Genomic DNA, 13761 nt, shown 5'->3' on the forward strand with positions numbered 1-13761 from the left:
TCATTCATTCAATCTTAGTACCTTGGGCCTTTTTCCTTCAAATTACGAGGTAGCCTAGCATGCGAGTTCCACTTGACTGAGTTTACACCACAATAGCTGATTCCGGCTCAACTTAACCACATTTATCAAATGCCTTTTGAGAAACATTTCAACGCCATCATTGGTTGAAAATGGCTCTGAGCACTACGGGACTTAACTTCTGAGGTCATCAGTCCCCTAGAACTTAGAACTACTTAAATCTAACTAACCTAAGGACATCACACACATCCACGCCGGAGGCAGGATTCGAACCTGCGACCGCAGCGGTCGCGCGGTTCCAGACTGTAGCGCCTAGAACCGCTCGGCCACTCCGGCCGGCTTAACGCCATCATTAACGAGCATTATCACTCTATCGGTGTTTTCAAGAGTTTTCGAACTCCCTTAAAAAGGTATATCACACTATCGAAAAACAACACTTGCCTCGATATTTCGTTTGATACAAGAATTAAGAGTATACCCATACAACAAAATTACGTGACCCTTTGCGTGCTATCACTGACCCTTTGCGTGCTATCATTTGCTGAAAACCTCGCTTCGACATCTTGAACTGTTCATGATATAAAAGGGAGACCGCTCTTAGGCGATTTATCACGTATAAAGAAAGTGTCAAGGTATCTCCCTCATAACTGTTTGCGACAGTAAATTCCTTACTGCCATATGCTCGAGAAAACTTTTTTATTTTACTCCACCAAAAGAGTTTTTCTATGATCTCTGAGAATGATAAATGTGGTTTTCACCCTCTTCATGATAAAAAAAAAAAAATCCCAAGTCTTCTGGTTCAATCACAGTGTACATGAAAGAATTCGGAATGTATTTCACCTCTTTTTATGTTTTACCACCACAAATGCTGTATTGACTGTTTCTGGACAAAAGGAACGCATAAGACTGATACGTATTTCCTTACAGCTACGGTCTCCCAGCTTGCACGGTTGTGTCGGCACGCAATTCCTCTGCGCGGACGTGTGTGTTGGGGCGGCGAGCAGTTTCCGGCCCAGGCGCGTAACTCAACCACGCCGGGCTGTCACTCAGGCGTCTCAGTTCCAAGGCCTCAGAAGTCCCGGCTGCTGCAGGCAGTTCAGTCGGCCGCACTGCCACGTGCTTCACTTAGAAATCAGAACATGCCAGTTACCACAGTAGTGTCAAGGGATTGTTACATGACCACAACTGTTAATGACTTACGGGATAGTTCAGCAGCTATGCACCTCAAATACTTCGGGAACCGGTTTTGACATCGTAATTCTGTTTTTTTATTTTTAAATGTTGAAGTTACTCATTTTTGACGCACGGGGAACTGCATGTAAAAGCGGTTTGTACAGCCCTTCCTGCCTCGCACCGAATCGGTGTATAAGCAGACGCAGTCGTGAAAAGAGGACGTAGCGTGAAGTCTTAAGAGATCACACATGTGAATTTTAAGTGCTTAAACCGTACTACATCCATACTCCGCAAGCCACCTGACGGTGTGTGGCGGAGGGTACCTTGAGTACCTCTATCTGTTCTCCCTTCTATTCCAGTCTCGTATTGTTCGTGGAAAGAAAGATTGTCGGTATGCCTCTGTGTGGGCTCTAATCTCTCTGATTTTATCCTCAAGGTTTCTTCGCAAGATATACGTAGGAGGGAGCAATATACTGCTTGACTCCTCGGTGAAGGTATATTCTCGAAACTTCAACTAAAGCCCGTACCGAGCTACTGAGCGTCTCTCTTGCACAGTCTTCCACTGGAGTTTATCTATCATCTCCGTAACGCTTTTGCAATTACTAAATGATCCTGTAACGAAGCGCACTGCCCTCCGTTGGATCTTCTCTATCTCTTCTATCCACCCTATCTGGTACGGATCCCACACCGGTGAGCACTATTCAAGCAGTGGGCGAACAAGTGTACTGTAACCTACTTCCTTTGTTTTCGGACTGCATTTCCTTGGGATTCTTCCAATGAATCTCAGTCTGGCATCTGCTTTACCGACGATTAATTTTATATGGACATTCCATTTTAAATCCTTCCTAATGCCTACTCCCAGATAATTTATGGAATTAACTGTTTCCGGTTGCTGACCTGCTATATTGTAGCTAAATGATAAAGGATGTTTCTTTCTATGTACTCGCAGCACATTACACTTGCCTACATTGAGATTTAATTGCCATTCCCTGCACCATGCGTCAATTCGCTGCAGATCCTCCTGCATTTCAGTACAATTTTCCATTGTTACAGCCTTTCGATATACTACAGCATCATCCGCAAAAAGCCTCAGTGAACTTCTGATGTTATCCACAAGGTCATTTATATATATTGTGAATAGCAACGGTCCTACGACACTCCCCTGCGGCACACCTGAAATCACTCTTACTTCGGAAGATTTCTCTCCATTGAGAATGACATGCTGCGTTCTGTTATCTAGGAACTTCAATCCAATCACACAATTGGTCTGATAGTCCATATGCTCTTACTTTGTTCATTAAACGACTGTGGGGAACTGTATCAAACGCCTTGCGGAAGTCAAGAAACACGGCATCTACCTGGGAACCTGTGTCTATGGCCCTCTGAGTCTCGTGGACGAATAGCGCGAGCTGGGTCTCAAATAACTTGCAGTTCATATCGACAGCTAAATTGTTGCAGGTGTAACTGTTACAAAAGTGACTAGCAGAGGAAAGAAATCAAGGCGATGTGTGATGTTACATTACAGGACATTTCCGTCAATCGGGACTTTAATTATTTGACATTAAATATTTTACAACAATTTCTGTAACACAGTCCATACGATAATTGTTGAATTATGTACATTTTGCTAACAAAGAAACAGTTCCTTGTTTATTCCCTGTAGCCATCACAAAAATGTGAAGTGTCTATCGGAAGATAAAAATCATAATTTTCTTTAACCAGGCACACCTGATAGAAGAAAAATTAATGCAATAAGTCATTTCACAATAAGTACTAGTTTTTTTTAGACAGAACTGTAATGGAGTAAGAAATGATCGTGGCCGTTCTGCATATTTTACAGCGTACCAGACTGTTTTCTGAAAAATGCTTTACACTGTCGAAAATTTTTTAATCGAGAGGCTAATAAATCACATTATTAGTTCCCGGTGGAATCCATATTATATGATCAGTCTTTTCAAAAAATGGCTCCGAGCACTATGGGACTTAACTTATAAGGTCATCAGTCCCCTAGAACTTATAACTACTTAAACCGAACTAACGTAAGGACATCACACACATCCAGGCCCGAGGCAGGATTCGAACCTGCGACCGTAGCGGTCGCGCGGTTTCAGACTGTAGCGCCTAGAACCGCTCGGCCACCCCGGCCAGACAGTCTTTTCGTCGTCGTCCTAAAGACAGAGGTGTCGTTATGTCCAGGCCAGGAGTACAACAAAAGCAATGAATTATTCTCTGCAATTGGTAAGAAGACGTTTCAGATCTAACATCAAAAATTATTCTCTCCCATTTTTCCATATTTTGTTCCATCGATTACAAAACTTCTGCAAGTGAACCGTTCTTTAAAATTTCTGGTCATAATTTGCCTTGATGTTCTTGAAGACAGATATAAAACTGCGAGAACTGTAATCGACTGATACTTATCAGTGGCATTGTTGTATATGAATGTGTCATATCATTCATCGGCTGCACAAGAAACTCTTTCTTTTGCTCGGAATGATAAAGTACAATTTGCATGAAACCTAACTGATTGGCTTTATACTCAACTTTTAAGGGATAACTAAACACTTCGTCTGCACCTCAGCTATGAATTTCTTTACAGTATTACCTACCAAGGACATCTCCTCTACACGTTTACTTGAGGCAAACTCTGTAATTTTGCGACTTCCTTTTCAGTATAATTTCCTGGATCTATTTAACAAGTCGAAGAAACATGTAAATCAGTAATGCTATTCGCAATTGCAATTCTGAGCACCCAGTCTTTTAGACCTCCGTCAGCAAAGGTGTTGTTCTGACTCATGAGCAGTTCTAAATCTTTCGAACAGTTTTTTTTTACACTTTTGCAACTTTCATACTTGCGTAAATCCTCCTTTCGTTTATACGATTCAGATTTTATGAAACGGAACCAGCTTTGCACACGGCTTAAGTTTAAGCGTCTTCTCCTTCCTTTGTTTAACCAAAAAATTTACAGCCTCTTCTTTCTCACTGAAAGCTGTTACTGTAGATGCTTTCTTTGGGCTTCAAATGTACTCTATTTTTGTTCTGGACTTTAATTAGAGTAACAATCATCTTTTGAACCAGAATTCACGAAATTCTCCCAGTTATTTCCTGTTTATTCTAATATTTCCACAATTTTTAACAAAATGTCGATATAATTACGATGAATGTCCAAGAAATTAACTAATATGTAATAAATTTGTGGATCTTCAGGAGAAGTAGGTGATTTCGGTTGCATACCATGTTCTTCACACTTCATCTTTGCAAAGTTGGAAACATTAATTGGATTCCTCATTACTGTGAAACTCTGGAACTTGCACAGACAGATGCTATTGACTAGCATATACAAAGAAATCACAAAGAAACTTAATTCAGCTTTGTCTCCATTTTTAACGCTTAGCGGTAGCTATTAATTATTATGGATATTAAATGAGTTGCTAATTCGAGTGGATAATAAATGTGAACAACTGTGTCATCGAAACTATCAGCGGAAATTGTAATCCGCTTTACAAATTACCATCACACTGTGCCGTGTTATCTGTTTACAGATGTACTAGTAGCCAAGGTTATATACCCGCAGTATTGCGCATACGCTATCTGCTACAGCTACGGCAGGGATGTCCATTCCTGCAGCCGATTGACGAGGAATGAATTTGGAAAAGTTCAACATTTTTTCCTTGCAGTGTATCTTATCAGCTAAAATATTGACACTGAGTTTCTTTCGGTGTACTTACCATATAAAAAAATTCAGGGCAAGTTTCGACGTGTCGAATTGGAGAGTTCCCTTGTTAGAAGGCGAATGTCCCGAGTTCGAGCACGATCTGCCACAAAGTTTTAGGCCCCGCCGGAGGTTCGAGTCCTCCCTCGGGCACGAGTGTGTGTGTCGTCCTTAGCGTAAGTTAGTTTAAGTTAGGTTAAGTAGCGTGTAAGTCTAGGGACCGATGACCTCAGCAGTTTGGTCCCATAGAACTTTACCACAAATTTCCAAATTTTCCAACAAAGTTTGAATCTGCCACGAAGTTTCTTATCAGCTCACACTCCGCAGCAGAGCGAAAAATTCATTTCGGAAACATGCCACAGGTTGTGGCTATGCCACATCTTCGCAGTACCCTTTCTTCCAGGACGCTGGTTGAGAACTGTGAAGTTTGGAAGGTGGGAGATGTACTGGCGGAAGTAAAGCCGTGAGGACGGGTCGTGAGTCACGTGTAGGTAGCTCAATTGTTCAAGTGGCTCTGAGCACTATGGGACTTAACATCTGAGGTCATCAGTCCCCTAGAACTTAGAACTACTTAAACCTAACTAACCTAAGGACACCACACACATCCATGCCCAAGGCAGGATTCGAACCTGCGACTGTAGCGGTCGCGCGGTTCCAGACTGAAGCGCCTAGAACCGCTCGGCCACACTGGCCGGCGCTCAGTTGTTAGGGTACTTGCCCGCAAAAGGCAACGGTCCCAAGCTCGAGTCTCGTTCTGGCGTAGAGTTTTAATCTGGCGGAAAGTTTCATATAATGGCATATCTTGACATTAAATCACGATGCAAAGTTAATATCTAAAAAATGCCCTGGTTTACAAATCTGTTAATTTTTGATGCGCACCTTTCTTTTAATGCTCTAGCAGAGGACAGAGCGGAACTGTCACTGTAGTTAACTGGTGAATCATCGTTTGCCCACCACTTGGTGTGCCAGTCCACCCGTTTTAAACTAAAATTTTGTTCACTATTCCGATTTTGTACGTAGCTGCGTCAAATAGGAGCGCCTCATCAGCCTGACCTAACGGTTTGTTATAACAGCAACTTTCGCGTAAGACACAATGGTTTTTTTAATGACGTTGCCACCTTTTGACTGTTATAATTTTTATTTTATTATTATAAATCCAGATTTCGACTTTAGGCCATTTTCAAGTACAAAAACTTATTTACATGTCAAAATACATCATGTGAGCATGGGATTGATATGCTATTCTGTTATTCTGCGCAACGGATTAATCTGAGATGTACCCTTTACCCTGTGGCTCCTGCAAGATGCAATTTCTACCCTCACACTACTACAGAAGTCAGACAGATGCTCCTAACGTTCTAAAGAGAAATGCCTGAAAAACTTTCAGCAATAAATATCTTCTGGAGTCGTCCGCTGTAAGGAAATGACACAAAAATTCACAAAATTTCTTACGTAACTAGTGAGATACTTGGGTTCTGGAGTAGTGCTAGTTAGTGTAAACATGAAACTAACGAAAACTATTATTTATTTTGCAAAAATTCTGAGAAATCACAATGGCACTTTTAGTTATGAGTTGAACAAGTTATATCCTGGTTCTTTTCGGAATGTGAAGTTACCTCTCAAGGATAGGATTCGCTAATGAAATTTCTATACAAAGTTTAAGATTGTTGTTGACTTGGCAGAATGGCTGAGAGGCGCACCTACTCAACTTGATTAATTATCCTTTAGAATGTTGCTAGGTACGGTCGAGGCTGTCGCGTGTGAAATGTAGTGAAGTGTACTGTCGTGAAGGAAATATGGGGCTCGCAATAGCTGTAGCGCACAATACCGTAAGCTGCGATGACTGCTGTCTGCGTCGCTCGCTGCTGACAAATAAGATAACTCTTGTTCCATCTGGATTGACCTTCGCCAGTCAAACTCTCCCTACGCCTTGACGAAGTCAAGGATTCCTATTCGCCCCTAGTCTAATTATTGGCGTGGTACACCGGTCATATAACCAGTCCATGGCGATGCCACTCTAAAATTCGCTCGCAGGCGTTCAACTATAACTCTGTCCGTACCCACCGCACAATAAGTGTGTCAGCCAACACAGTGAACAACACTTAATCGCAAGGACTCAATACAGAGTCACACTTCGATTCGCTCTCGACAGAGGTGCTCTCCCAGTGAAGTACTGAGGAGAGACTTGTTCCACTGTCGCTCTTGGAGCGAGGAACGGCCCCGTCTCCACGCCAGAAATGAAGGGGTATATCTTTCGGTCTCTTCCATTACTCCTTCAGCATCAGAAATATCGTCTGCCAATAAGCATTGCTGCTCTTCTAAAACGGGAGAATGACGTTTCGTTTAAGGCGACCAATTCGGAAATCTGTAGTATTGGCGTTTTCTGTCTCCCTGTGAAAATCTCAAACTGCATGCTATGTGTAAAGAACGCGTAGGTTGGACACTCCCACACAATGTAGCGGAATTTGCTTTTAAGCCGAACATGGGGTTGTTCCCCCTTTCACTCTAGCACACGCTGTCTGCTCCACGGGCGGCCGAGGTTGACTTGTCCTCTGAAGGGACTGGCCGCCCGGTGTGTGGTCTGCCTCTCTCGAACTAAAAGCTCCTGTGACCGTCGTGTCTGGAATGTATGAGTGTACAGCAGCCTAGAGTATTTATCTAAACCCTCTAAATGGATGGTGATCAGAGCCGACTAGACTGATTTTAAGTGCGAGTGATTTCCCCATGACGGCTGGTGTTTTCCTATGTATGTAGCAGAGAAAACTTTGGGTAATGGTAATACCTACATTCCGCTTATGGTTAAGATTGGTTGGAAGGCCTAACTGTTGAACAATTTTCATGGAGTGGTTTGGGGCCCGGAAAGCAGCCCTTGGCAGGGTGTAGAAGGCGTGAAGTCTCTGGGGTGGATGTGGAGTTTTCGTAGTGTAGGCCCTATTTCAGAAGTCGAAAGGTCCTCCTTTCGTGATCAACCAAGTTATATCTTACGGTAGTGCACTTGCCCGCGAAGGCAAAGGTCCTGAGTTCGAGACTCGGTCCGACACACAGTTTTAATGTGCCAGGAAGTTTCATATCAGCGCACACTCCGCTGCAGAGTGAAAATCTCATTCTGGAAGTTATATCTTGCGAATTGGAAATTTTTGAGAATCCGTAAGTGGGCGTGGATTTAGGGCTGAAATTCCTGTGTTGTAGGCAAGTGTTGTCTTTAAATGAACGTGGCCGCAACTGTGCAAGAAGAGTCCCTACACCAGATCGAGGATCCAGTAGCTCGCTGGACGGATGTATTTTAGTGAACGAAACAGACTTTCCGAGGTTTAGTGGAAGCCAGTAAACTGTATTTATTTCAGCGGATTTTGAGAGTGATGTTCGTTTGTGACCCCTTTCGTGCTCGCTTTCAGCTAAATTCCTGTTTTGTTGTTGTAGCGATTTTCGGCGGGCGTTGCTAATAGCGAAGTGGAGGTGATATATTGAACTGTTAGCTGTGAACATATTTCAGTCCAGTGGTCGGCTTTCGTAATATTTTCTGAAAGTAATTACACAGCTATGTAATTTTAATTATTGATTTTGGAGTTGTGGGAGTTTAATCCTGTCTCGAGAGGCAAAGTGAGGCTGGTGACCCTGGTTTAGAATGACTGGTAGTGTAGCGCAGCGGGGCAGAGAGTGAATCTCGTGAGCAGTACGTAGCGTAATTTGCCTCGCGCACCGCACATCGTACATAGGGCGTGTGGATAATGAGAGTGCCGCAGCTGGTACATCTTGTGACGCCACGTAAGCTCCGAGGCACTGACGCAAGAAGCGTTCCAGTATTGTGCGTGAATAAGCAGAAAGTCCACTTACTGTTCGGTTGCACAACTGATGATACATCACCGGAAGCAGTACCAGGAGAGTGAGAGAGGGGGGGAGAGAGAGAGAGAGAGAGAGAGAGAGGGGGAGAGAGAGAGAGAGAGAGAGAGAGAGAGAGAGAGAGAGGGGGGGGGGAGGGGGGGGGAGAAAAACTGACGCACCACAAAAGACAGAAATCAGTAGATGTGATGTACGTGTACAGAAACGAATGACTACAATTTCAGAAAACTTGAATGATTTGTTCAAGAGAAACAGCTTCACAAACTGAGCAATTCACTAACGCATTGGTCCACCTCTGGTCTTTATGCAAGCAGATATTCGGCTTGGTATTGATTGACAGAGTCCTCCTGAGGGATATAATGCCGAATTCTGTCCAACTGACGCGTTAGATTGTCAAAATCGTGAGCTGGTTGGAGGGCCCTGCCTATAATGGTCCAAACGTTCTCAGTTGGGAAGAGATCTGGCGACCTTGCTGTTCAAGGTAGGGTTTGGCAAGCACTAAAGTGCGCGTCATTTACGACGGCGGCCGATTTTAGGTTCGTTCTGCGCATATGACGTCACAGAACACAGTCAGCCAATGAACAGAGAATGACGTTGCCAGAGCTCGACTGCAGTGCCGATCACGGACGAGTGTCTTCAGTTTTAGAAACGTTCAGTCATAAATAAAGTAGTTGAATAAAAGCAATGTCTTGATAGCAGACTTTCTTTTATAGAAAGTTTGGAAAAAGCATTCTTTATACCAATTGCTTCATATTCCATTAATTAATTAATTAAACCAAACAAGCAATAAGCCTCCTAATTCAGGCGATAGTAAGGAAATGTGTTTGTATCATTCTCACTAACCGCTTTTTCGCAATAAAGAACAGCGGTAATTGTTTATTTCCTATTGTACTTCGACGAAACGTGAGTAATTCGTAGTCATACCAACAGTGTTTGTCGGTATTTTGCGTGATATTTTGAAGTCCTCTGGGAGAGCTATTGAATGACGAGCTGCGTTAGTGTAATGGTTAAAGTGTTTGAATGCTAACCGAAAATTTCTGAGTTCAAACCTTGTTCGGTGCTTAATATCTTGTTTATATAAAAACAATATCGAAGTGTCTTACTTCATGAAATTTATTCATTTGAATGTAATTTTTTGAAATTTCTAGTGGCAACTAAAATCGACCATACGGAAAGTATACGCTATGGACTTTTTTTTACCACTGTAAACTCTTCAAAATTTCGTGCAATGGTTACCTACATCTAATGCTGCACAATAATTGCGTTGAACATCGAAACAAAATTGTCATTTATGCGGGGGGGGGGGGGGGGGGAGGTATCAGTCAAGAAGATGTGTAAAAATCAAATTTTTGGGCCAAATAGTTTTTGTGAAATCGAATGATAAAGTGTGTCAAAGCAGTCGAAACACCATGTGTCTGCACAGGCGAGTAGTGCAGTGATGACAAAATCGCGCACAGCGCGGAATGCGGGGAGCACGTCTCTGTAGCAACGAAAGGGTTAATGTGGCCGTGGTGGCTTTACTTCATAAACTGCGCGCTCCCCCCTAATCGTAAGTTTGCGAACTACACTATGGCGCTGCTTCTCTTGGCGCGTGCAACTGGCAACGCAGCAATCTCCCAGGTCTTGGCGGGCATGCGCGAACCGCCAAGATAAAAGAATTGAACTATAGTACAAGGAGTAGAAACCCTCGTCGTGTGCTGAAAAGTAAACCCAGGATGGCTTGCAACAAAACGAGGCGTAGAATATCGTCTACGTACCGCTGTGCTGTAAGGGTTCAACGGATGGCAACCAAAGGGGTCCTGCAATGGAAAGAAATGGCACCCCAGGTCATCACTTCCAGTTGTCGGAGTGGCCGCGCGATTCGAGGCGTCATGTCACGGGCTACGCGGCCCTTCGTGGCGGAGGTTCGAGTCTTCCCTCTGGCATGGGTGTGTGTGTTGTTCTTAGCATAAGTTAGTTTAAGTAGCGTGTAAGTCTAGGGACTGATGACCTCAGCAGTTAGGTCCCTTAGGAATTCACACTCATTCATTCATTCATTCCCAGATGTTAGGCGGTATGGCGGTCGACAGTCAGGTTGGTATCCCGCCAATGTCTGGGGGGCCTCCAGAAATGTCATCCCTGGTCATCGGGGTTCGTTCGAAGTTGGAATCATCACTGAAGACAATTCCACTTTGATCAATGAGATTCTAGGCCGAAGATGGGTTTGGAGACGCCCTGGACAGTGGCGGAATACCAACCTAATTATCGCCTACCATATGGTCCGACAACCGGGAGTGTGGTCTGGGGTGCCATTCCTTTCCACAGTAGTACCCCTGTGGCTGTCATCAGTGGCACCATTACAGCACAGCAGTACATCCACGATATTCTACGCCCTGTTTTGTTGTCCTTCATGGCAAACCGCCCTGGCATTATATTACAGCAAGACAGTGCCCTCCCACACAAAGTGAGAGTTTCTATTGCTTGTCTTCGTGCCTGCCAAACGCTACCTCGGCCAGAAAGTTCATCGGATATCTTCACAGTTGAGAGCGTTTGCAACATTATGGGCAGGCCCCTCCAACCAGATCGGCGTTTTGACAATCTAACGCAGCAATCGGACAGAATTCGGCATGATATTCCTCAGGAGGACATCCAACAACTATCAACCAATGCCAAGCCAAATAACCGCATGCGTAAGAGCTAGAGGTGGACCAGTGAGTTACTGACTTTCAATTTCTGAAGCTGTTTCTCTTGAATAAATCACCAAATTTTTCTGAAACTGTAGTCGTTTGTATGTAATTGTACATCGTATCTGCCAATTTCCGTCCCATTCGGACAATTCCTTCTTGAGCGTCGTTTTTATTTTGTCTTAGGGTGTATTTGGTTCACTGGAAGAATCAACCAAGAGTGGCGTAGCTTACAAAACACTCACTCAATCGCTTCTTGAGTGCAGCTCATCTGTCTGGGATCCTTACCACATAGGATTTATTGAGGAGATAGGAATATCCAAAGAAGAGTGACGCATTTAGCCGTTGGATCGGTTAGTAAATGCGAGAGGGGAGACGTTCTTCAGACTCCAGTGAGGACGCTGCAGGAGAAGCAGTGTGCATCAGGGTGGTATTTGCTGTTATAAGACTCACAGTGTACGTTTCAAGATGAGTCAGGCAGCTACCGCCCATTAAAACTGCAACACCACGAAGGATGTAAAATTAAGAACGTTAACCTGTTGCTAATAGCGGAGTGGAGGTGATGTATTGAGCTGTTAGCTGTGAACATATTCCAGTCCAGTGGTCGGTATGCATTATAATGGGAAGAATACGTGATTACATTTGCAAGTGCTATGGGAGTATACAGGGTGTGAAAAGTAGCACACAGAGCTTGGATAACAGATACGGGTACGTCATTGCATGCTGCTTCAATTCTGTGGCAGGCTTCATCAATCACAATGGTTGGCGAATGGCGGCGTACTAGTCTCTCGGAAACTCATGACCGGATGTTTTCATTGACGAGAGATCCGAAGAACGTGCTGGCCTGGACAGCAGTTAGATATTCTCTGTACTGAAATAGGTCAGGACAACACGGATACCTTGCAGGCTTGCGGTATGTTGTTGAAAGATAACGTGGCGGAGACCTCAAAATTGGGCACTCCCATGTCTTAACACATCACAAATGCAATGATTGTTGTACAAATAAAACTATATGCAAACAATAGGTTATCGTGAAACTTCCTGGCAGATTAAAATTGTGTGCCGGACCGAGACTCGAACTCGGGACCTTTGCCTTTCGCGGGCAAGTGCTCTACCATCTCAGCTGCTCAAGCACGACTCACGACCCGTCCTCACAGCCTTACTTCCGCCAGTACCTCGTCTCCTACTTTCCAAACTTCACAGAAGCTCTCCTGCGTACCTTGCAGAACTAACACTCCGGAAGAAAGGCCGCGAAAGGCAAAGGTCCCGAGTTCGAGTATCGGTCCGGCACACAGTTTTAATCTGCCAGGAAGATTCATATCAGCGCACACTCCGCTGCAGAGTGAAAATCTCATTCTGTAGTAGGTTATCGTATTGTGTACCCAGAGGCACAACATGCCATCATCATACAGTTGCTGTGCATTCTTTCAAGGTTCGTTCTCCTCGCAGTGTTCACAAATACGTCCATTGTGATGTAAGTAGAACTAAGACACATCTGAAAAGACGACACGACGTCACTCCTGTGTCCAGCGGGCCTTTCTCTGCTGCCGCGGCAAGGTGAGCGGCAAAAAATGGTAGCGTTGTTTATAGTCTATGGTGCTCCAGAGGTCGTCGGCCTGTCGAAGTGGATACTTGTCTTGCTTCAAAATTTCCTGACTCAAGGCACGTAACGTTGCTGTTCGGTTACGCATGATAAAACAAACGATATGTGTGTCCTCTCATGAGCTAGTCACCTGGGTCCATTGAGATCCTAACTGGCATTGAGTATGGTCCTCCTGAACTAATCGATTACTTATTCACATGGCAGTGAAGGATCCCAACCAACCCAAGCAGCAATAACGGAGAACAATAAATCACAGTCTCAACAGACCACGATATTGCTGCTGTCGACTTCCGCCCTGTGCTGCTAGAGACATTTCTCATCCTTACACCAGGCACGACAGATCATCTCTCATTCAAATGCTATTTCCGAATGAGAAACCCGCAGCATTAACTTCTGTATGTACGTAACGTAGATATTGTTACCACCTTGAATCATGGACCTTTCGGAAATAAGAAGGCTTGAGTGCCTCGGTGATACAGATAGCCGCATTGTAGGTGCAACCAAAAGGAGGGATATTGAAGAGGCAAACAAATTTGTGGTCCGTGAAGAGGTACAGCAGCCGTTTATGTAGTCGCAGGGGCAACAGCCTGGATGACTGACTGATTTGACCTTATAACAGTAGCCAACGTAGTTTTGCTATGTTGGTAACGTGAACGGCTGAAAGCAAGGGGAAATTTTTCCAGAGGGCATGGAGCTCTACTGTACGACTTAATGGTGATGGCATCCCGTTGAGTAAAATATTTAGGAGTTAAAAC

The 13761-nt window shown here is 44.0% G+C and overlaps 1 non-coding gene across 1 annotated transcript; it reads right to left on the bottom strand.

The window, feature by feature from the left end:
* Positions 1-270: 270 nt before the first annotated feature.
* On the bottom strand, positions 271-354 carry Trnas-gga (transfer RNA serine (anticodon GGA)). The gene is given in 2 exon segments: positions 271-305; positions 315-354. It is a non-coding gene; the product is annotated as a tRNA-Ser (tRNA).
* Between the last annotated feature and the right edge of the window lie 13407 nt (positions 355-13761).

The sequence above is a fragment of the Schistocerca nitens genome, chromosome 3 (assembly GCF_023898315.1).
Source record: "Schistocerca nitens isolate TAMUIC-IGC-003100 chromosome 3, iqSchNite1.1, whole genome shotgun sequence".
In the NCBI taxonomy this organism is placed as follows: Eukaryota; Metazoa; Arthropoda; class Insecta; order Orthoptera; family Acrididae; genus Schistocerca; species Schistocerca nitens.